The sequence below is a fragment of the Chelmon rostratus genome, chromosome 3 (assembly GCF_017976325.1).
Source record: "Chelmon rostratus isolate fCheRos1 chromosome 3, fCheRos1.pri, whole genome shotgun sequence".
Taxonomy (NCBI): Eukaryota; Metazoa; Chordata; class Actinopteri; order Chaetodontiformes; family Chaetodontidae; genus Chelmon; species Chelmon rostratus.
The window spans coordinates 24,817,604-24,839,916 of NC_055660.1; positions in this window are offsets into that span (position 1 = coordinate 24,817,604).

The window sequence follows — 22,313 nt, forward strand, 5'->3', positions numbered from 1 at the left end:
TGTTCTGACCATGACCCCCTGCACAATACTTGGGTTGTTTGAAGCTAACTGTGAAGGAGCCAGGACGGGGGTTAGTACCTCCTGGTGGACTGCCTCCTTTGTGTTGAGAACAGCAACAGTTTCGGCCCCAAGCATCAGGGATGATGGATTTTGAGGACTTATTCATAAGTGAGGATAAAGTGGAGCACAAGATCCATTGGTGGGAAGTCTACGATGAAATAGTCTTTTATATCAGTCACAAGCTCAGTCTGAAGATAATTCGTTTTACTAGTCAAGGTATGCTGTAACCCTCACCAATAGTCTTGAGTTCTGGCAGTGACCAAAAGAATGGCGCTGTAGATATAAATTAACTCACAGTGAGGAGCTAAGACACTGAGCTCGAACAAGGTCCACTTCTCCATCGTATTGGAAGGAACCAACCCGACCAGAGGGGGATTGTGGGTTTGGGAGACCAATGGATCCCGATTCACTGATGAAGGCAGAGAGAAGGACATCTGGGCTATGAATCCCCGTATTCTACATACATCTTACTGTTACATTGGATTTAATTAACTGGCCCTAAATGTATAGCTCAAGCACCTGTTCACTCTTATTTCTTCTTCTGTCTCCACGTCTGTCATAATAACAGTTTTTAATTTCAGCCTGAGCTGTGCTATCACACTGCGCAGCATTAATTTTAAACGGATAGAAAACATCGTGTTATCAGGACTTTTAGCCTTTGTGCAAACAGCCCTTTTAATTAAGACTGTTCCGTTGTGCTCCAAGCTCATATTTGCAGAGGGATGGGGGGTGCAAGCGAAATACACTAGGAAAGAACAAGAGAGACAAAAAAGAGAAGTGAATGAAACCAGACTGAGCAGTGCTAAAAGGCACGAGATCCTGTTGCCAGAATTATGACACAGCTGCAACCAAAAAAAAAAAAATATATATATATATATAAATATATATATATATATATAGATATATATAAATTCTAATAAGTCAGAAGAACACCATTGTGACCCTTTTCTCACAAATATAAAGACTGAAATTATGCAAACAAAACCTTGATTTGTAAACCACAACATTAAGTGACTCCACCATCTGGCTAACTGGATTCAGCAGGATGAAGGAAAAAAAACCCTTGAGAGCTGCCTGACATTAAAACAAACAGCAGCCATAAGTTAATGCTTCCATACACAACCTAAACACTGAGCCGAATGCATGTCAGTGAGCAGACTACCATGCTGCTGCTTAACCTGGAAAACAGAACGTACTGTGTACTCAACAAACACTGGCTATGAGCATTTAAATACATTGCGCAGGAAGTGTGACAGACCCTGGGAAAAAAAATTCTAGGGAAATTAAACGAGTGCTGAATGAATAACTATGACAAAATAGCTCAAGCGAGTAAAAGTACAGACAAACATGAGCCCACCAAAAATCATTTTCCCCTTCACTGTCTAAGAGGCATCTTCTTGTTAAACATCAAAGTGGTGTTAGGCAGGTTTACCTTGGAGGAGAAAGTACTGAGAGCATATATTCACGTCCAAGTCAAAAGAGCGCCACAAATACTGTACATGCCATGAAATTATCTAGCAGCGCACAACCGAGCCATCGTTTTGTCAAGCTGAAGAGAAGGCCAGCTGTGGGCCAGCGAACATCCACCCTTCATTCCTACATGGAAGCACCGTACCTTCCGCCTGCAATGCAGAAATCCAAGCTCCCACAGAGACGTGATGATCTGTGGGTCTCAGACTATGAGCAGCAGCCCCTTGAAAGCAGAGCAGACCAGAAGGCAACGCAGACCCAACACAACACGCTGCAATAACATTAAGTATTAGAGATGTGTTCTAATAATAATGTGTGTAAATGATTAAAGCTGCTCTTATCAATAATTTTACAGTATTGATAGATTAAATCACTATGTGTAATGTCAAAGGTGTTAGAAAATTAGGCTGCATGATGTGATGTATCTTTTCAGCATCGACGTCACAATGTGCGATTGTCCAGTAGTGACACTGCAGGATGTTCAATGAACTCAAACATGTCATGCTACAACTTTTTTGCTGCTTGGTAGAAAATCAAAATATGAAAATTTGCATGGAATTATCTACGAGAGACGTCCCTCTGATGTAACATTATTTACTCTGATTTAAGGGTCCTTGGATACACAGATATCGTTGCCAGTGAGCGGGTGCAGGCTCTGCATGCACAGAGAACTATTAGTGTGTCTCAGAGCCGCCAGTGTTTTTTGGTCAGTGGAGGACGAACATGCCAGCTTCACTCTCTGCATCAGGTCGCATTGTGAAGTTTTCGTCACTGTAGCCAACTGGTGGAAAAACAAAAGCCTCATCCCTGGAGTGTGTCAGGAGGAGGAATAAGCCACTGGATGTGCTGCTGGGGCGGCTGTGGCGCAGGAGGAAGAGTGGTCATCCACTTGTCAGAAGGTTGGTGGCTTGGTCGACATGTCGAAGTGTTCAATATTCTGAACCCCAACCTGCAGTGTGTGAATTGGTGAATGCTGGCTTGTGTTGTACAGCGCTTTGATTGGTCAGTATGACTAGAAAAGCGTTATATAAATGGAGTCCATTTACCGTGTGTATTTCCCAGCTGGAGTGTCTCCAGGAGTTGCTGTTTTGTGGGGATTAGTGGTAAAACCCAGAGTGGACTTGTGAGTCTTTCTTTCTGAGGTTGTGAACTGGGTTGGAACTGAACTGTTTTGAGGTTGTGAGGAAAACAAAACGCAGTCCTTACCAAGCAGAATGAACTCTGGGAATGTGGGATGAGTCTTTCACACTACCTCACCCAAGAACACACACAAACACAATTGAGTTGCTTCTTGGTATTTGCTTTATTGTTTTTTACAGTATGACTGAGCTATTTTCATTCTGTAATTATTATTTGTAAGACGTGACTCTGGCTGGTAGTCCTACTTTATTTAAATGTGTCAAACCTGCCACAAAACTGTTCTAGAGAAATTAATTCTTTCAAAATAAAGCCATCCAACTCACCTGATGCAAATTCCTGTATTTTTTACCAAAAGCAATATATATCACAGAAAATAAAAAATTGTGGTGTCACTTTTCCCCCCAGTATCGGGCTGCTCTTCTGTGAACCCAGAGAGAATATCCACCGAACCAAATTGTGAAATTTCCCGCAGCTCTATAGAGAGCGTTTGACCATCTTTCAGCTGATTGTTTTGGTTCAGTCTCATTGCTCTCAGCAGTCTTGTTGTTGCCGAACAGATTATACTACACTACCTGCCCAGCACCAAACAGGAAATAGACAGATAGCTGCTAACTGGTGAACAGAGTTTAGCACTGAACAGCTAAAGAGCTACGTATATTTGGCATCTGTTGAGGACCAAAACAATGCTAAAGTCGAGTGCATATTATATCGAATATATAGCTGCATTCATCAGTCGGCCCTGTGAATTTTAATATTACTGGATGTGAATAACTGTTTGCTGACATGTGCATGATAACTTTACACTGTAACAATGCGTTAATGTTGTGCTTCCACCTCGCTTTACTGCCCCAAGTGGGGAAAACAATCAATTCATGCAGGTTTAAGTTTCACATTCAATTCGGTAAAGTGCTGCAGCTAGACCCAACACAGTCAACCTGTTGATGATCTCTATGAGATAATGAGCACTATTTTAGACATTGTCAAATCAACATTAAAACTACTCTGCAGTGAGACTGCAATTTTCAACAATGCACTTTTATTTTCTTCTTTGAATTGCCATTGTGTTTATGAACATGAATTGCCACGCCTCAATTACTTTGTCAAGATTGGATTTGATTTGTTTCCCAAATGGGGGATATTTCACCAACTAAAATTGATATTTTCAGATACAAGCAGCAGGGTGGCTGAGTATTATTTTGAAGCTTCGGGAGCTAGTTTCAGAGTCCATTAGCAACGAGTCGATCCACATTGGGTATGATGAAACTAGCTCATTTCCATATGCAGTTAAAGTACCTCCAGCCTCAACACACAATCATTCATAATGTACTGACAGGGGCTGGTAACAGCATTTGCTGGAATGAAAGAGGCTCACCCTATCAGAATAATTTTGTGGCACAATAAACTGTGCTAATAGCAGGGGTGTGGTGAGGGAGGTGGGCGCTGTTTAAACAAATGCTTGTCTTTAAAATGCATTTAGATGAGGGAGAGGAATTGGTTGTGGCTGTACTACTGTTTTCCAATAAGAGGCTCACAGGGAGACCCACACTGAATCCAATCAGTTGTTTCCATTGTGCACAATGCAACAGCTTTTTGTTGGATTATTCCATGAATACTATATAATGTCAGCTTTTTATAATGCTTATATACAGTATAATATATAATTACACTGAATCATGGTTACAGTACTGCACTGCTGGACTGCTGCTGAATCTATGTCAAGTGATTAGGGTGAATTGAAAATGCATAACTGAAAACAGTAATGTCATAGCAAAGAAGAACACAAGACAGTGACGCGATCAAAGTTGCTGAAAAAGGCCCTTTTATTCTGTATGTGATGGATTATCCTGGTTTAACATTGTGAAAGAATGACTGAAAGCTCACACCGTAAATATGATTACCGCTGGCCTTTATAAGATTTGTACACAGATTTTAATTAGATCCATCAACAGTGTGAGTGCTGCGTCTGATAAATTGGGTCATTCTTGTAAAGCAGGCCTTCTTGCTAGTGGCGGATTCACCCTGAGGAGGAATACGCACAGCTGCTGCTGAGACAAGAGGGAAGAATCAGGAACGCTGAAAGAGAGAGAGGTGGGTGGACTAGACGACGAATGGTGGTAGTTTGGGTTGTAAAGGCAGATTTCTAAAGTTTGTGTTTTATTTTTGTAGACAAAAGTCTATGCCGCGGCTCAGAATAGAACTCAGCAGAGTTTCTTCTTTTTGCGCCTCCGCTCTCTGACATCTGTTAGATACAACAAACAATCTTTTATTGTTTTTACAGCAAAATGAAAATACTACCCGCTATATGGCTGATGACATTTTTCTTATAGAAGTAACCACTGGCCATTTATGAGGCTAATATAATGAAAGGGTAAAATAAGCTGCAGTAGCTTCACATGTGTGTGTCTATGAGGAGTAAAAGTCACAGAGAGGTCTTTCTTTATGGTTTGGTTAGAGTTCACTTTGAGTTCCACATTCTGTTTCAGTTAAGGGCTGAAAAGTCAGTGTGGCCATGAACGCCTCTTTACAATGACACCCATGACTCTCAATACCACCGAACTGAAGCTTATTCACAATGGTCATTCTAAGTGCTACTCTGTCTTTAGAGAAGCTGCATGTGAACATACTGCATTCATTTCTTTGATTGTGTGCTCAGTTGTGTGTGCATGGATTTATGTGTATATGTGTATGCATACGCCACTTGGCTTTACAGAGCCACTAATCAGTCTCTCTCTTTTCTTCATCTTCATCATTCTCAATGTGGGTGTGCGTGTGTGTGTGTGTGTGTTGGTGCATGCGCACACAGCCATCTCCCTTAGACAGCTGCTCCTGAATAAACATTGTTTACTTCCTAATCGAGCAGGGAGAGCACTGAGGGCCTGAACTCTAACTGTTACCAAGTACACATGCATACACTCACACACACATACACACATACACAAGCGCACCCACACATGGAAACACGATATCACACACATGCACAGACACACTTTGAGAGGGAACGTACATGTGTATCAGCTTTATTAGCTATAATCATCTCCATATAATCCATATGGATCCATCATGCATTAGACATCAAAGTGATTTTGTTTATGCAGCATTTCATCAGTGATGGTGCACGCCTGAAAGGTAATTCCATAAAAGGTAGAAATGGTACTCCGCCCTTAGTGTCATGAATATGCAACGCTTCCAATTTTTTACATACGCTCACGAATATGTGGTCACACTTTAACAAACCCACAGATAAATTGGCACGCGCATGCATAAATACACACATCCTGGCTGGCGTTGGGGGCTAGGATGCACTTGGTTCTCCTGCAGGAACAGATGGCCTCAACTCTGGAGGGATGATCACAGGGAGGATGGAGGTCAGGAACCAGCAAGGGAGGGAGGGAGGAGGGGGAGGGAGGAGGGAGAACGAAAGCTGGAGGGAATGATCAGAGTGGCCTGATGGCAGGCAAGGAGATATAAGGAGGTTTGAAATGAGGATTGATATTTGGAAAGAAAAAAGGATGATCAGATGAGAGGGCCAGAGGTCTGCAGGCAGAGAGGAGAGGTGAAGAAAAAGCCAGAGAACAGAGAAAGTCGAGAGGAAGGGATAGAGGATTCTGTACAGCAGATAGGAGGGATGGAAGGATCAAAGAGGTGAGGAAAGAGGGATGATGGAGAGAAAATGGGTGTAAGGAGGGACAGAGATTTAACAGAGGGCAAAGGTCAGAGGGATGGTGAAGGATTGACATGTGCACGGGTTAAAGGAAAAGATAAAAATGAGTTTTGAAGGGAAATGATGAAAAGATGGAGAAAGAAGGGATAGATGAAGGAGATGGTAGACGAAAGAAGCAACTCTATCTAATATACTGATGGGAAACTGGTAGAAGGAGAGAGCATGGAGGTCAAGTGAGGCATGAAATGAAGGATGGCAAGAGTGAAGGCGGAGGTGAGGAGGAGAAAGAAATTATTTTTGGGATTCCATAACAGTTACATTAACAAGTCATTCACACGTTGTTTATGGAGGCCCGAAACGGACAAAATGTAGTTAACAGTTAAAAGACATGTCAAAAATTTTACTAAATACACAAGTAAGAAATGTTGTTGGTTAAATAATTAAATTGGGGTTTAAAAAGAAAAATAGAAAATCTGTTTTTTTTGGTTTCCTGTCTGTTAGGTATGATAATGAGATGGGCATGCCCATAAATGACAAGAGCAGTGATTGGTCCAAGGCCTGTGGACATTCGTAACGTTAGTATAGCAATCAAAACGATGATTTGCTAGGTAGCATAAGGGAACACAGTTGCTAAACGCACCATGAGACCATAGCTCCTGCCTTTTCAGCTAGCCACCTAGCTAACATTCATCACACAACTACTCCATCAGGGCGCACAACGTGAATTATTTATAGTTGGTACGGTATACGACTGTGCCATCATCATATAAACTCATCTAACAGTGGCTAAAGCATTTTAGTTGTCAAGCTAGCACTGAAAAACACAACAAGCTAATGCTAATTGGGAGCTCACAGACACAATGCTTCTGTTGTCATAACTTTAGTTACATTTTTGACGTGTCAAATCATTTTTTACTGCATCTTGCCAGTTTTGGGACTCCATAATTTTTAATGGTGCATAGCAGTTTTTTTCAACTTTATTTTCCCAATTGTAATTACTCATTTTTTTTGCCATTGTAATTACTCATTTTGCTTAAACTTCAGTGCCCCCCTCAGCCACTGGGGAGGCTACTGTCCACTTGGACACCATAATGCAGCCAGACCAGGCAACATTCGATTTCCTGGTTATCCACGATCTGAAACTTGCGTAAGTTCGTGGTTGTAGATGCTGGCTTCATGCTGGACTGAAGCCAAAAGCCAGCCTGAAGCAGCAAACTTGTGAGCAAAGGCGCCAAATTGACTTTTACAAGCCGATATGTTTTACAATAATTGTTCTGTCACTGCTCTTTAGAGACGTGTAACTGCAGTGTGAATGTTGAAAAGGTGTCTTTAATTCACTTTTTGGAGTCAACTGTTTGTGAAATAACAGGCCCTGTGGGTGTATTGGAGAGCAGCACTTTCTGCAAGTGAGGCGTATGCGCAGCACAGTTTTGGGGTTGATTGGTGGGTCGCTGGCTGCGGCTGGCTTGTGCGCATTGCAGACATGCCGAGCCTCCACCCCCACCCACCCACCCACCTTTCCAGCGTTACACACTTCCTCCGTCTATCCGTCTCTTTCTCTCCCCACTCTAATCATGGCCTCAGGGCCCGGCGAATGGACGACCGAGGTTAACGTTCCCCGGAGGAGAGGAGCAATTGTAAATGAGGCAGAGGTGAAGATGAGCGGGTGAAACAGGCAGATAAAAGAGATGAGGGATGAGGTGGACGTGTGGTGGGAGCCTTAAAAGAGACTGACACATGAGAGAGAAAGAGAGGGAAAGAGAAAGGACCTGAGAATTCCAATTTGAGTCAGCTATGATCTTTTTTTTTTTCTTTCCTCGTTACTTCCTTATCTTTCTTGCTCTGGCATTTCACCCCTGACTACTCATTATTCTGATCATTACTGACAATTGCTGCACACATAAAGTTGTTATCCGCTCTCACTTTCAAATGTATGGACAAACGGAAAAGGTAGTTAGAAATGGCAGAGAGTGCAGATAAGTGTAAGCATATAATGTATGTGAGTGTGTGTAAATGTATGCGAGCGTTTTAATGATTTGCATTTGGAAAGACTATTTGTGTCGGTTAAATTGAGCTTAATTTGCTAGAAAAGATGTTTAAATTGCATATTTGTGTGTGTTTTCAACAATGTGCCCAACATGCGGTTGAAGAGTTTGCAGAGAGTTTGAAGAGAAAATCAACTTGACTCATGTCTGTCTCATGTCAAACTAACTCCAAGAGTGGGTTAGCTTAGCTTAGCATGAATAATGGAAACAGCTAAAAAAAAGCTAAGCTAACCCTTGAAGCCAAAAAAATAGTCTGACACAGAACTCCCGTGAAATCACAACATGCCATTCTTACCTTGTGATTTTTGTACGGTTTGAACAAGCAAATCCAACGTCTTTAATTCGTGACCTTTCCTTGTATTTTGTTGTTTTTGCTACCTTTGGACAGAGCCAGTCATTATGCTTATAGGATAATTAGCTGCTGCCTGTAGCTTCACATTTACCACACAGTCATGAGAGAGGTATCAATCTTCTCATCCGATTCACAAGTAAATAAGCACATTTCCCAAAATGTCAAACTCTTGTCTCTTTGAGACGTAGTCATTTAAATGCTGTTGCAACTTAGAATTAGATTATGATAGAAAAAATACTTTTCAACCAAATTTAGCCCAGTTTTAACCTTGGTGTTTACACTCAGTGCACATTTAAAGTGCATCCATTTCTTCTCAGTAATTCCAGGGCAAATTCTCTCCATTTTTCATTTTCTCTCTTTTCCATTGTCTCCATCAACGTTTTTCTTATCCTTCTGCCTCTGCTATGTTCCGCTCTTGTTTCAGGTCAGATATCATACAGTGAGCGCTGTGAAAGTTTATTAAGTAGGATGGCTAAACGTGGCCTCGGGCTTCCAACCTGCGTTGATGGTACGTACACAAGAGCACATTCACAAAGACACACACACTGTCTCCTCTGGCCTACTTCTACCCCATTGAGCCCACCCAGCAGATAACTGATTGTGCCAAAATAAGGTAGCATCATACCCTGGCAATCATCATTTTGAAAAAGAAATGCAGTGTGCGTACATTTGTTTTTGGGGTCGTGCACGTTTCTGAAGGAACAGAGTGGCTGCACATCAACGCTGTGATAATCCCGTCCACATCGAGAAAGCCCCGAGGCTGTAGCAGACACAGTGCTGCCAGAGAGCAAAATTCAGCAGTCCTAATTGTGCTCATTTTTAGCGAAAAGAAGAGGAGAATCTTATTGTTTTGGACATACATGGGTGATTCCTGAAACGTGTGATGGAGACAGTGGAGCGAAATACAAAGGGAGACAGAACGAAACAAGAGTGGAAATGAGTAGACAGGGTGGGGGTCAGCTCTGGAGAGGGGAAAAAAAAGCATGTGTGAAACTAATTTTAACAAAATGAACTTTATCTCTATTTTCTATTTTAGTGCTTAGCTTTGAATCTGGCAGGATTTCTCCTTAAAGTGGATTCCTGTGGGACTTGCGGCTCACATTCGCCGGCTAAATATCAGTTTTAATGTCCAGGGAAACGTTTAGAAAGCCAATAAATTGAAGGTGATGCTGGTTAAGTGGTCTACATTGTGTATTTCTGCTTCAGTAAATTCGAGATATAGCAACAGTAATAGCCAAATATATACTAGCGGAACAATGCAATGCATTAGCCCTTTACTGAATAAAAATGAGTGGAAATCACATTTACCAGGACCCTCTACTTTGGCTGTATTACGACTCATTATACAATCCAAGCATGAACCTTCCACCTCATCGTATGCAAAACAGGCCACCTTCAGAGTTTAAAAACCGCCTAAAGGGCTCCATGTAAAAACTAAACACAATAACAAATGTGTTATCAACCGTCATCTCCTTGCCTGCCAATACATCCTTGTCAGCTTAAAAACTCTCCCCTCAGGGCGAGACATGCCAAACAGAGGGGTAGATGTGACTCCCTGACCTCTTCCAAAACACAGAGAGGTTGAAGTTCAAAGGTCAGAGCTCGTCTCTGCGCTCGCACCTCATCGGGTGGGACATGTTTGGTTCGGCTGTGCCCCAGGGCTTTGATTCCTACGACCTGATACGCAGTTAAATATCCTGCCTCGACTCCCTGCTTCACCCCTCACATCCTGTCTTTCCCGCACTCCTTCCCCGAAGCCGCCCTCAAGCCAAGCTATGTTTAATTTAATTAGTCACATTCACCTTTTTTTTTTTTTTTTTTTTGCTTTTCTTTCTCCGCTTCGCTTTTGTCTTTAAAAAAGGGTTTTCTTGCATGTGGCGCTTCCTTGCCCTTCGCCGACCTAATTTGCTGCTGCTTGAGCTGTAATAATGCCAGAGGAGTTGCCGCAACCGTGCGCTAAAAACAATAACATGCAAATTAGTGTTTAGACAGTTATTAGCCGTTCAGAACATTATTGTTTCTTGATTCTTGTTCGGCGCCTTTTTCCATCATGTGTTTTGTTTTTTCTTTCCTTTTTGGTTGCATCAAGATGACAAAAGTCAGTCGCAGCCAGGATGTGTTAACGGTTTGGCAGGATGCTGGTGGAAGCAAAGAAAAGTGTTTGTGAAAGAGATAACTCATCCACCTGTTTGCCTTTGATGGCGACATACACTGTCATTAACAATAACCCATGACTCAGGGTGTGAGAACATTCACTCACTCACACACACACACACACACACACACACACACACACACACAGACAATATACAGAAAAAGCAAAGTTGTTTTAGATGAGAGACAAAAATATGAAAAGCTTTTTTCCTCTGACTAAAGCTCACTTTTCTTCGAATATGCGCCCCTTTCGGCAAATCCCCAATCAACACACTGACATTCTCACACAATATTGAAAAGGTCTGGAAGACAAAAGGCTCTGCCAGTCAGACTGCTTATTCACCGGCTCTGACATGTATTGTTATTTGAAACTGCTGTCAGACAAACTAGACAACACACACACACACACGCTCCCTCCCTCTCACTCTCGATCCCTCCCCCCCCTCTCTCTCTCTCTCTCTCTCTCTCTCTCTCACACACACACACACACACACACCAGTCTGCCTAATCATCTGACAACAAGAAGCCCATTGTGCTGTGTTATGACTTTGTAGAGCAGCCCACCACCCAGAGGGGAGAAACATCTTCGAATCAAAGGCTTACGCTTGCCACTCAAGAGCCGGATATCACAAGCCAAGCATGTGAGGTTAGAGGAATACAGATGTAGCCACAGAGCATGTTAGTCAGCTGAGACACCATTCCTTTCCCTCGCTCTTCTTGACCTTCGCCGGGTGCCAGATGGACAAAACAGATACTCAGGAGCCACAGGAGAACGTTTACTCATTTGAACCCTGCAAGCTTTGGTCAAATCAGAGTTTTTGACCAATTTTGAGAGATGTTTGTGTTTTTGTCACTGGTCAAGACACTGAGCGTGTGCCTGCTCAGCCAGAAGCTATGCAGCAAATTCCTAAGAATACCATATGTATTAATAACCCTTCAATAAAACAAAGCAAGTCATATTATTCTGCCAACTACACAGTATACATGACATGATCTCATTGTATGTACGGCATATCATCATTGATCTGAAATCTTTTTTTTTTTTTTCCATATAATTGGTGTCAGGAGATGGAAACATACATCAACCTGTAATGATACACGTTGCCGAGTGAAAATATGGTCGAAACCACTCTTATATTATTTGGTGTGGTAGATCAGGGCGTATGTAGGAGAATGAAGGGTCTGTGTATAACTCTTTGTGGAACGTTGCCATCCACCACCCACATATCAAATAAAAACCTAAACTCCCTTCATCGAGGGAAGAGCAGTCAGAAGAGGCGCACCAGCCAGACAGTTACTATCCTCAACAGTCCTGGACGAGGACCTTAGGTCATTCGACAAGGGGGACGTCATGTTGTCTTCAGCGTTGCATTTTGTAAGTGATACAGAGTCCAGTCTTGCAGATAATGGTGAGTCAAACCTGTTCCCCCCAGGCCATGGAAACAGAGCTCACAAGGGACAAACAGCAACATTCTCATGTCAAACCTGTAGCACAAACAACAGCCTGTCAGGTTGTAAGCATGTATTTATATTTCTTGGAGTGGCTGAAAGTTTTCTCTTTATCCATCTAACAATCACATTTACTCCCTAGACCGCCCAGCAAATACGGCTACTGTACCTTGAACTGTCTGAACAGCATGTCAGACGTGCGCTATGGGCGTCAAGTGATTCAGTGCTATCACCGCTGTGTGTTGCCCTTGATGAGATAGTTCAACATTTTGGGATATATATATATATATATATATATATATATATATATATATATATATATATTGCTTTTGTGCCGAGAGGTAGATTAGAAGAACAACGCTCACATCTGTTTGGTTAATATGAAGCTACAGGCAGCAGCTGGTTAGCTTAGCTTAGCTGAAAGGAACTGAAACCTGGCTTAGGCAAACGCTGCACACCAGCACCTCTAAAACTAAACTAAACTAAACTAGTAATAAACATGTTATATGTTTTGTTTAATCTGAACAAAAAGTGGATCGTAACAATCAAGTTGCTGGTTTGGTAATCTTTAGAAATACATATCTGAATATGATCATGAAAGCAGACTCTGTCGGCAAGGAACAGGTTTTTGGTATTGGAAGAATTCTGGGTTCTATTTGTAGTCCAACAACTACTGACCAATCATGTTTGAGAGAGCTATGGTTCCGTGCAAGTAAACAGTTTTTGTGGAAAGCGAAAGAGGCGGAACACATTGGCTGAAATGCAGTCTCTGAATTGTTTATCATCTAACGATTATTTGGCTTTTTATGAGCATTTTTAAAATGTATCTGCATTCATATGCAGCGATCTGTTTGTAGAGATTAGCTGAAATGTCGAGTTGTAATCAGATTTGAATGTCAAGCTGCTAATTGGATGGTAAGATCGATGTAAAGAAGGGGAAGTCTTGGCGTGGAGATCCGAATACCTTGAAGGATGGCGGGTATAGTGTGTAGCACAGATTGCAAAGCCCTTTGGGACAGAATTATGATTTTGGACAGTATGAAGAGACTTGACTTTCAGTAGCAAAGCTATTATTGGCCGTTGGATTCTAGTACACTATCTGCTGGCAAGTATGCACACCCAAAGCTACAAAAGTGTGTTTTTCTTCTTCTATTACAGCCATTAGATTCCACCTCCAAGGCTATGTTGTCTGTTGTAGCTCATTAATGACATCATTCAAACTCAAGAGTAAACAAGTTCAATAACAGCCCGTTTGATCTCAAACAAAAGTAAGGATCACTTTCTGCCACTGCTCCTTTTTATATGTATTAACTGGTGAAGAAATCAGATTATTGAAGCAACATGGGAGCTTTGATAATAGTTGGCACGATGTCCTTATGGATTTTTTCATGGTTATCTTATAAAGAGATCAAAACACAGACGTTTGCTCTTTTTCTTGTAGGAACACCGGTGACAGTTAATCCCAGCTCTTTCCGAGAATAACCTGCTGAAGCACTGCACATTATGAGATATTTTGTTATTGAAGATTACATGGAAATGTGAGCCTGTTCCCTCTGCTAAATTGGATTCTGTGTCACATGTAGAAGCAAAGCCAGGTTTATTATGATAGACAGAGTACGCAGTATTACTTAAAGAGCTTTAAGACACAGAAGGTAATTATCTTTAGATGGAAAGTGCAGTTTAAATGTCAACATTTTTAAGAACGAGGTGGGAATCTCTTCTCTCTTAATCAAAATTTACCTCCGGAATAAACTGATAAGAACAAAGTTGAATAGGTAGTTGGAAGCTGTTTCAGTTTACTAGTGACACTTGATGTATGATCTATATTTGGTTTGAGATGTAATTAAAGGCAATCACTTGCAAATCATACAATCATGCGAGCATTGATTATAATGTTTTGTGAAGTGAATTCCAACCATGCAAAAGCAAATCAATACAAAGCTTTTCAGCAAAGCAGCTACTCAGCCGCGCTGATTGAGAAATTAACTGATTTCAAACAAGTCACCAGTGGCTTCTGGGGTCCGTTTTGGGTTTGTTTGAAGGATTGGTTGTTAGTTGTGAAAGAGTGTGTGTGTGTGTGTGTGTGTGTGTGTGTGTGTGTGTGTGTATGGTGGCAGCAGTAGAGGTAGTGTGCATAGAAGTCAGATCTCATTTGTCTTTTCTGAAACCAAACTCGTTTGGTTAACGAGCTACCAATGAGTGACATAATCAATGCTTAATCAAACCCTTAATTAAATTATGTACAGTCTTCTGGAATAATAAAACCTGAACCTCTAATTGGTGAGCACAGCATACAAAGAATAACAATTACTTCTGTTACCTGCACATGTGAGTCATTAGTGATGGAGCGCTGTTGTTCAGGGGGTTTTGTTCACATCGATTATGACCTACATTGTGATGTAATCGATGTGATTTGTTCCCAGTGAGATCTGAGGCCTCAGTATGCTTCAACCAAAGTGCTTGTCAGATGTTCAAAAGGTGTCTGAAATGCCCTCCCCTCAGGGGTCACTCAGATATATCCTGCTTCTAGCATATTTGTATGTAGCGCATGTATGTTTGTTTTTGTCTCTCTTTTGTAAATATCTCCTGACAGGAGTTCAGTCACCCAGCCTGCTTGACGCAATGCCTTGTTGAGATTTGGGAGGTGTGCACGCCAGCTCCTCTATAAACCTCTACAGCCAATGGCTATCCATGACACGCTTTTGTGCTTAGGTTCACAGAGATGTTTATGTGTAACTACAGAGATGTGAAAATCCAGCTTGAGTAGTGCACCTCACGACAAGGGAATAGTCCTTCATGTGTTGAAATCCCCATTGTCAAACAAAATGTGTATTAAGTGCAAGTTCATGCTGTCAGTATATACTGAATGTCTGTGTGTTAGAAAAAAGAAAGCATGTTTGAATTTTTTTTTTAAATGTACTTAACCCACAAAGTGTGCCAGTTTTTTGTTTTGGCTTTGTATGCTTTTCATTTTCAGCCATATGCATATTTGCATGCTCCATGTATTACGAAGGAAAGCAGTTTGTGCAGGTCTGGCTCCAGAAACCAGGATTAACATATGAACACAGATTTGGTTCACAAAGCAGTAAGCAATTTCACACCTTTTTGCCCGGCTAACTTGATTGCAAAGGAGGGCGAAACGGACACTGTGTCAGTGTGTAATACTTTGTTGTCAAGGTACTTCTTTCTTGGAGGAAAGGTTGAGGAGGTAGAGAGAGAAATGGTGGAGGGGGAAGGAGGGAAGTGGGGACCAAACGTGTCAAGGACGAATTTCCGTGCCCCGTATCAATTCACCTCATGCTTGTAACTAAACCACAATCACAAATCTTGAGCATCTTCGCCAGGTACCTGCAAATGAACAATCAGACTGTTTATAAACACAGTGTGAAAGCTGGCTGTCCGTTTGGCTGTCTGGTTGCTCTGCCATAGCCAGACACTGGACTGCGCCAGTGCCAGTGGCCACTGCCAGTGTTACAGCCACACTCAGGCCTGTCAGACTGGCTAACAGATGGCCTTCAACGGGTTGGATCCCGCCTGAGCACTTCCAGAGCAAGACGAAATGAAATGACAAGTGATGGGAACTTAAACATGCAGGGACAGCAGAGTGCGAGTGGTGCCGTAGGTAGTAATGGCAAAAAGGAATAGACAAAAAAGAGGGAGGAGATGTTAAAGATGGTTTTGAATGGATTAGGAGAGCGACAGGGAAGTACAGATCTGGGGTGGAAAGGGAAATACGAAACAAGCAGATGAGCGGAAAAAGCAGGATGAAGGAGAGAGGTTGAAAGAAAGACAGGGGAATTGAGAAAATGTGATGGAAAGGTAGACAGAAGGATTCAGGTACAAGGGAAGACGGTTAGAGACAGGCAAACACAGAGGATGACAGCAAAAGAGAGGAGGGAGAAGTGCAGTACAGATACAGAGAAGAAAGGGGGATATGATAGAGGTCAGCTGTCGCCAGGGAGAGGGATGATTGACATCTCTGTGGATTGTGAGCTTTGACAGCAGAATCTGATATTGTCCTCTTAGCTACAGCCTACTACAACTCACGTCTTAATATGGACATGAGAAATGTGAAGTCATGTCAAATCTTACAGGATTACAGGAGCGCTGGGGCCAGTGGTTTATCCTGTATCTCAGATGATCATTGTTCTCAGCATCTTCTTAGACACCATCTTCTCTGGACTTCAGCATTTGTGAAATGTCTCTTCTTACATGTCTCTTGTTTCTGTTTTTTTTTTTTTTTTAAAAAACTATTTGTCCATCTATTTTCCACCCTGTATCCAGGTCTGGGTCAGGTGGCAGCCAGGTTGCTCAGCTATCCTTCTCCAAAGTCATTTTCTCCAGCTCCTCCTGGGGACCCCAGGGCATTTGTAGGCCAGATGTGCTATCTAAGCCTTCCAGCATGTTCTGGGTCTGCCCCTAGGTCTCCTTCTACTTGAACATACCCAGAGGAACTCCACAAGGAAGCACCCATGGGGCATCATAGTCAGAAGCCTGAATCCTGATGGCAAATGGTGCCTTTCAGTACAAAGAAGAAGCCGTTCGACTCCGAGCTCTTTTTGGATATCCAAGCCTCAACGGTCTCTCAGGGTGAGCCCGGTCACATTGCGAAGGATACTCATATTGGCATGTATCGATGATCTTGTCATTTCTGTAGCTCCCCAAAATTGAGAGCTTTGCCTTCAGACCCGGCTCCCTCCTGACCACAACAGTCTGGCACAATGCTTACATTACCGCTGATGCTGCATCAAGCCGCTGATGATCTCAAGCTCCATCTTATCCTCACACATATCCTCACCGTGCTTTGGACTATTGGTCAGGCAAAACAAGCAATTTCAAACACAAGCTTGGGCTGAGGGAGCTTGTGCGGGTGGATTGACATCATGTTCAATGAAGCCATGAAACTAAGGTATTACTGCATTGACCCAAAAAGGTAGACCATCAATTTCAGCAATAAAGACACGGGGAGACAATTCTAGTTTTCTGCTAGTCAGGTATGTTTCCTTTGTGGCAGAAAACCACATAACAAGAGCCATCAAAAACTTCCATTGTATGTAACTAGGCTACCTAAATACTTCAAGGGATGACTAATTTTATCCTTCCATCATCTACTACCGCTTACCCTCTATGGATGTTTCTGACACATAGAGACAAATGTTCACACTCACATTCATGCCTATGTAATTTAGAGTGGCCAGTTAACCAGCACCCGGAGGAACCCCACAAAGACAGGCCTCAGCCAGCCAGCGGGTTTGAAGCCAGGACCTTCTTTCTCTGAGGCAACACTGCTAACCACTTGCTAGCCTCACAACATTAAAGCTACAAACAGTGCTTGTGTTATAAGAATACCCTCTCCATTCAAAAAGACTATTTGGAATTGGAATCCTCAAATACAATATTGCCTGCTGCAGAACTTACAGAACATCATAATCTATTACAGGTATTATGGTAATTGATTTCTTGATTTCACACTGAATGCAGTGAGTGACTGAAAGAAATACTTAAACGGAAATGTTTTAGAAAGATCTCAGATATGTTAAGGGAATCTTTGGCATTCACTTCACCGTGGAATGTGCAGCACCTCTCTGTGCCCTTCACTGTATTGTATTTGTATTGCATGTGGAGTTCCTCCATGAAAGAATATTGTAGATTGTACAGCAGAATAATCATTGACACACTGTAACCGATGCCTCACAAATAGCAGTCAGAGTGTAAACAGACATCCATTGGTATTCAGCTCCTATATGGAAATTGTAATCTGACAGGAGAAACCAATGATGAGTGCAGTAACAGACAAGCACACACACACACACACACACACACACACACACACACACATGCACGCGCGCACACACACACACACGGACACACTTTGACAGCTTTGTCTCACTGAGGCACGTACATCAGAGCCATCTTGGGTTCGCTGCATCAGGGCTTGAGGGCCCCCAACAGATCCCTGATATTGAAATTGATTCGTCTAACATTGATCGTACTCTCTGCACCAACTGTATATCCGTGGTACATTATTTGCTAATGTCTCTCACTTTCTCGCTCATTCTTCCATCCCTGCCTATAGCAAAGCAACTCCCCCACAGATGTAAACTGTGCCAACAGTCGCGTTTGAAAAAAAAAAAAGGAAAGAAAGAAAGCGAGGGGGAAATTGGGATGATCCATAAATCTGTGGGATGAAAAAGAAAGCGAGAATGAATCTTTCTTACTCAAAGGAAACTTTCACCAAAGAGCTTGTCCCACTCTACATAGAACAGATGATGAGCTCCCCCTTTTTTCTTTTCTCCCCATCTTCTTCTCTCTTCCTTACAGGACAATAATTCTAATTATGTTCAGACAACTAAACATGCCAGCTCTAACGACAGCACAGATATGGGGAAATTGGCTCATTTGCACAATAATAAATGTAGGTTCGAGCTCATAGAAAGCCTATTAACATTTAAATGATACAAGTACGTTATCTCTAAAGTGTGTGCTTATCCAGGGTGGCTTTCTGCGTGGATGTGCGGAGAATAATCAAGCAGCCATGTGTCTGCCTATGCCCTGCACTCCTCAGGGCAACACTGACAACCCTGCTGACAGTGCTTTGTAATTGGGGAGAAAAGGAAGGAGGAGAAGGTTAGGAGAGGAAGCGAGGGCCTGAGGAGCACACAGATCAGGATGCTAAGGGAGGAGGAGCATGGAGGTGATGAGGTGGGAAGTAGGGAAGAGGTGTGGAGGAGGTTGAATTTTGGGGCAGAAAGGTTGGAGAGAGAACTGTGATGGGAAGGAGAGGAGACAGAGGTCGATGACACATACCTGCTCAATGCCCTCAGCAAATATATCACATGACATAAAGGAAGTCAGGGCAACTCCATACTAAAGAAAGATGAATGCACACAGAGAATACCAATGAAATGCATGCAACAAAGTCAAGGCGCCAAGGAGACACGCTAACATTCCACACAGTGTTTAAACAGGCTGGAAGCTGGAACAGAGGATCAACTTATTTTTTTTTTTGTTGTTGTTGTTGTTGACATGCACCGACCTGACCAGAGACCTGACATTTTTGCACTATAATTGTTTGCAGTTGTTTATCCCCTCCCCTAATCATTATTTTGCAAAGAGCAACAATGAATTTTTACGTAAAAGTTCAAAACGAACTGAATTTTTTGAAGCACAAAGTCAGCCCATCCCGAAATGCCATCTTCTGCACCCTGCAAATACTTCGGTCTTCATTTGGTCCAAATTGACCCTGTAATTATGGAGCTCTGCAGCACATTAAATTTAAATATACACCTGTGCCATAAAAGCATTGCCATTTCTTTTGTTATTACGACTGTGGCCTTTAAGCGGCTAAAACATGATGACATGCTATTAGACTTGAAATGCCACATATTTCGGGATGTGACATTAACAAAAAAGACATGGAACAAAAGTCAAACTGGAACTTTATATTTGTATAGTTTCTGATATGTTTCAGTGCAGGTTGAGTGTGTGAGGCTGTGCCGTATTTCAGAAATAACGTGCCTTCAAGACTTCAAGACTGGTGTAACATGAGTTAAGCTGTCTTACTCACACCGTTCTGCGGTGTGTTGGTTTATTTTCTTCTTTGTGCATAAGAAGTGATAGTCGTGTGATATTTCAGTGCTCTTTCGAAGGCAGAAAAGATGAGTATTTAATCATTTCTCTCACTTTCTCTCTCTTAACATTGTGAGCTCTGTGACCTTTCCATTCACATGACAAAATATCTTCTCCAACATAGTGACATTGCTGTTGAGCCTTTTATGAAGAAGCTGCTTGCACATACTTGTAAACTGAATATCTCTGAGACGTTGAATGTTGTTTGGACAAAACAAGACATTTGTGGATGCCACCATGAGCTCTCTTTGATTTGATAATCAATTATTTCTTAATTATTTCTAGCATTTTTCAAACAGCAGTACCAAACATTCTCTTTCCTCCAGCGTCTCATTTGTGGGGACTTTCTGCTTTTCTCTCTCTCACGCAATAATTCATTTTTATGCCCATTTTTAAGTACTTTCTGACATTTTATAGACCAGAAAACTAATCGATTGATTAAACCATGAATAAATAAAGTCTAAAAAGTCTCCTTCCACTGTGGATGTACATGGGGTGAGAGGACACAGTTTTTCAGCACTTTTCAGTGTGTCTGAAGTTTTACAGCGCTGGTCCTCTCACAGCTCGCGCACACACAAAATACATCGCTATGCACTTAAGACGGGTAACCCACGCTTCCAAAACAGCATCAGGGGGAAGAAAGAGTTCTGAAAACGAGTCTGCTGCATGTACAGTAAGCACAGATTTTATATACTTTATGTCTTTATTTCACTCACACACGGTGACGTATAGTGCTATAGTGTTATAGTGCACCCCCGTTGTCGATCACCACCACTTTCTGTGATGTCAGGGTGTGTTTGTGGGCTAATTTTGGGCTTGAATTTGTCTGTGAATGTATGTAGACATCTCTGGGTCAAATGCAGTCAGCAGCCACTTACACATGCTAAAGTAAGCGGCGTTCATCATGAAAAACACACTCACACCCTCTCTTCACCCTCCATTTCCCTCTGGTGGGAACGCAGTTTACCTCTTCAACCCTCATTAACATACCAATAGCAAGTAGACAGCTAAAGCTGGTTTGTCAAAGGTATTTTAATTACCAATTAGAAAGTTGGCTGCCTGTGCATGAGGTAGTTCAATATCTTTTTCACTCTCTTTCTTGCTTTCTCATAACACACACACACACACACACAGACACAGACACATAGGTGTATGGCTCAGAGCACAAGGTCCCCTGGTGCCGTAGCCTTGATAAACAATGTCCCATTCAGCCCATATGAATAATTAAGGGCCGAGTGTTGAGAGGAGGGGACACTTGTTTATTCACAGAGAATAGCCTTGTCGATGGCTGTATACAGAGATGCCAGAGGAGCTTATGGCCGACCGTGACATTATCCAAATGGCAAACTTACAAAAGGTGCACGAACATACAAAAATCTTCTGCATGTGCACTCTGACACACTAAATAACATCCATAAATAATAAATGAAGTGGATAAACAGTGTGGTAAATATGAAATATTGATGCAGATTTGGCAGATGGGGCATGTGATGTCCTTATGAGGAGTGTTCCTGTGTGTGTGTGTGTGCGTGTGTGAGTTTAAAACCTATGGATTTTTTGGTTTAAAGGTGAACACCGGTGAGGAGGTCAACGCATTTCATAAATTATTTCTTCGAACACGAGATCATAAAAAAGCTTTACTGTAAATTGCAGTGATAAAACGTGAAGCGCTGCAGCTGTGGATGTCAGCCGAGCAGGCTCCATAAGGTTTGTGACTGTGACTGATAATTTGCATCTGCTCCGCTGGCCTTTTGCTGCACCTTTTAAATATATAATGAAGTATGTATCGTTATCTCCGTGTTCTTTTCTTCCTCATGCCCTTTGACTTGATCCATCAGCTTTTATTGACTGCATAGCTAACTTCCACCTGCAGACTTGCTCAGGAAAAGTGCAGATCTGCAGAATCCGACAGCGTGGGCACGTCAGGCACAATACATGCAATGATGCACATTCAGAGGAAATTAATCTGCTTTGAAAACAATATCAATATGATGCAAGGGGTATCATTTGAAATACAAGCTGCGTGTTACATAGAGCATTTGACTGCAGTATTCACAGCTCACAGAGTGTTTGGGTTGTGAGAAAAGTTGATGTAAATGAACACAGACAACACACTTACTAGCTTGTTTAGGCTAAATCTCATTAATGTCTATAGGCACAGACATGACTGCCGCTTAGCTTGTTGCAATCACTTAGCAGAACAGTTCCAAATGCACAGCTTTGAGCCTCAGGGGTTACAACTCACATACCGTGAAACTCAAGTGAAAATAATCAGGGAGGCCAGCGCTGCACTAGGCACGGCTTAACATAGGCTTATACAGTACAGTACAGTGGATTCCATGCACTCCGGTTT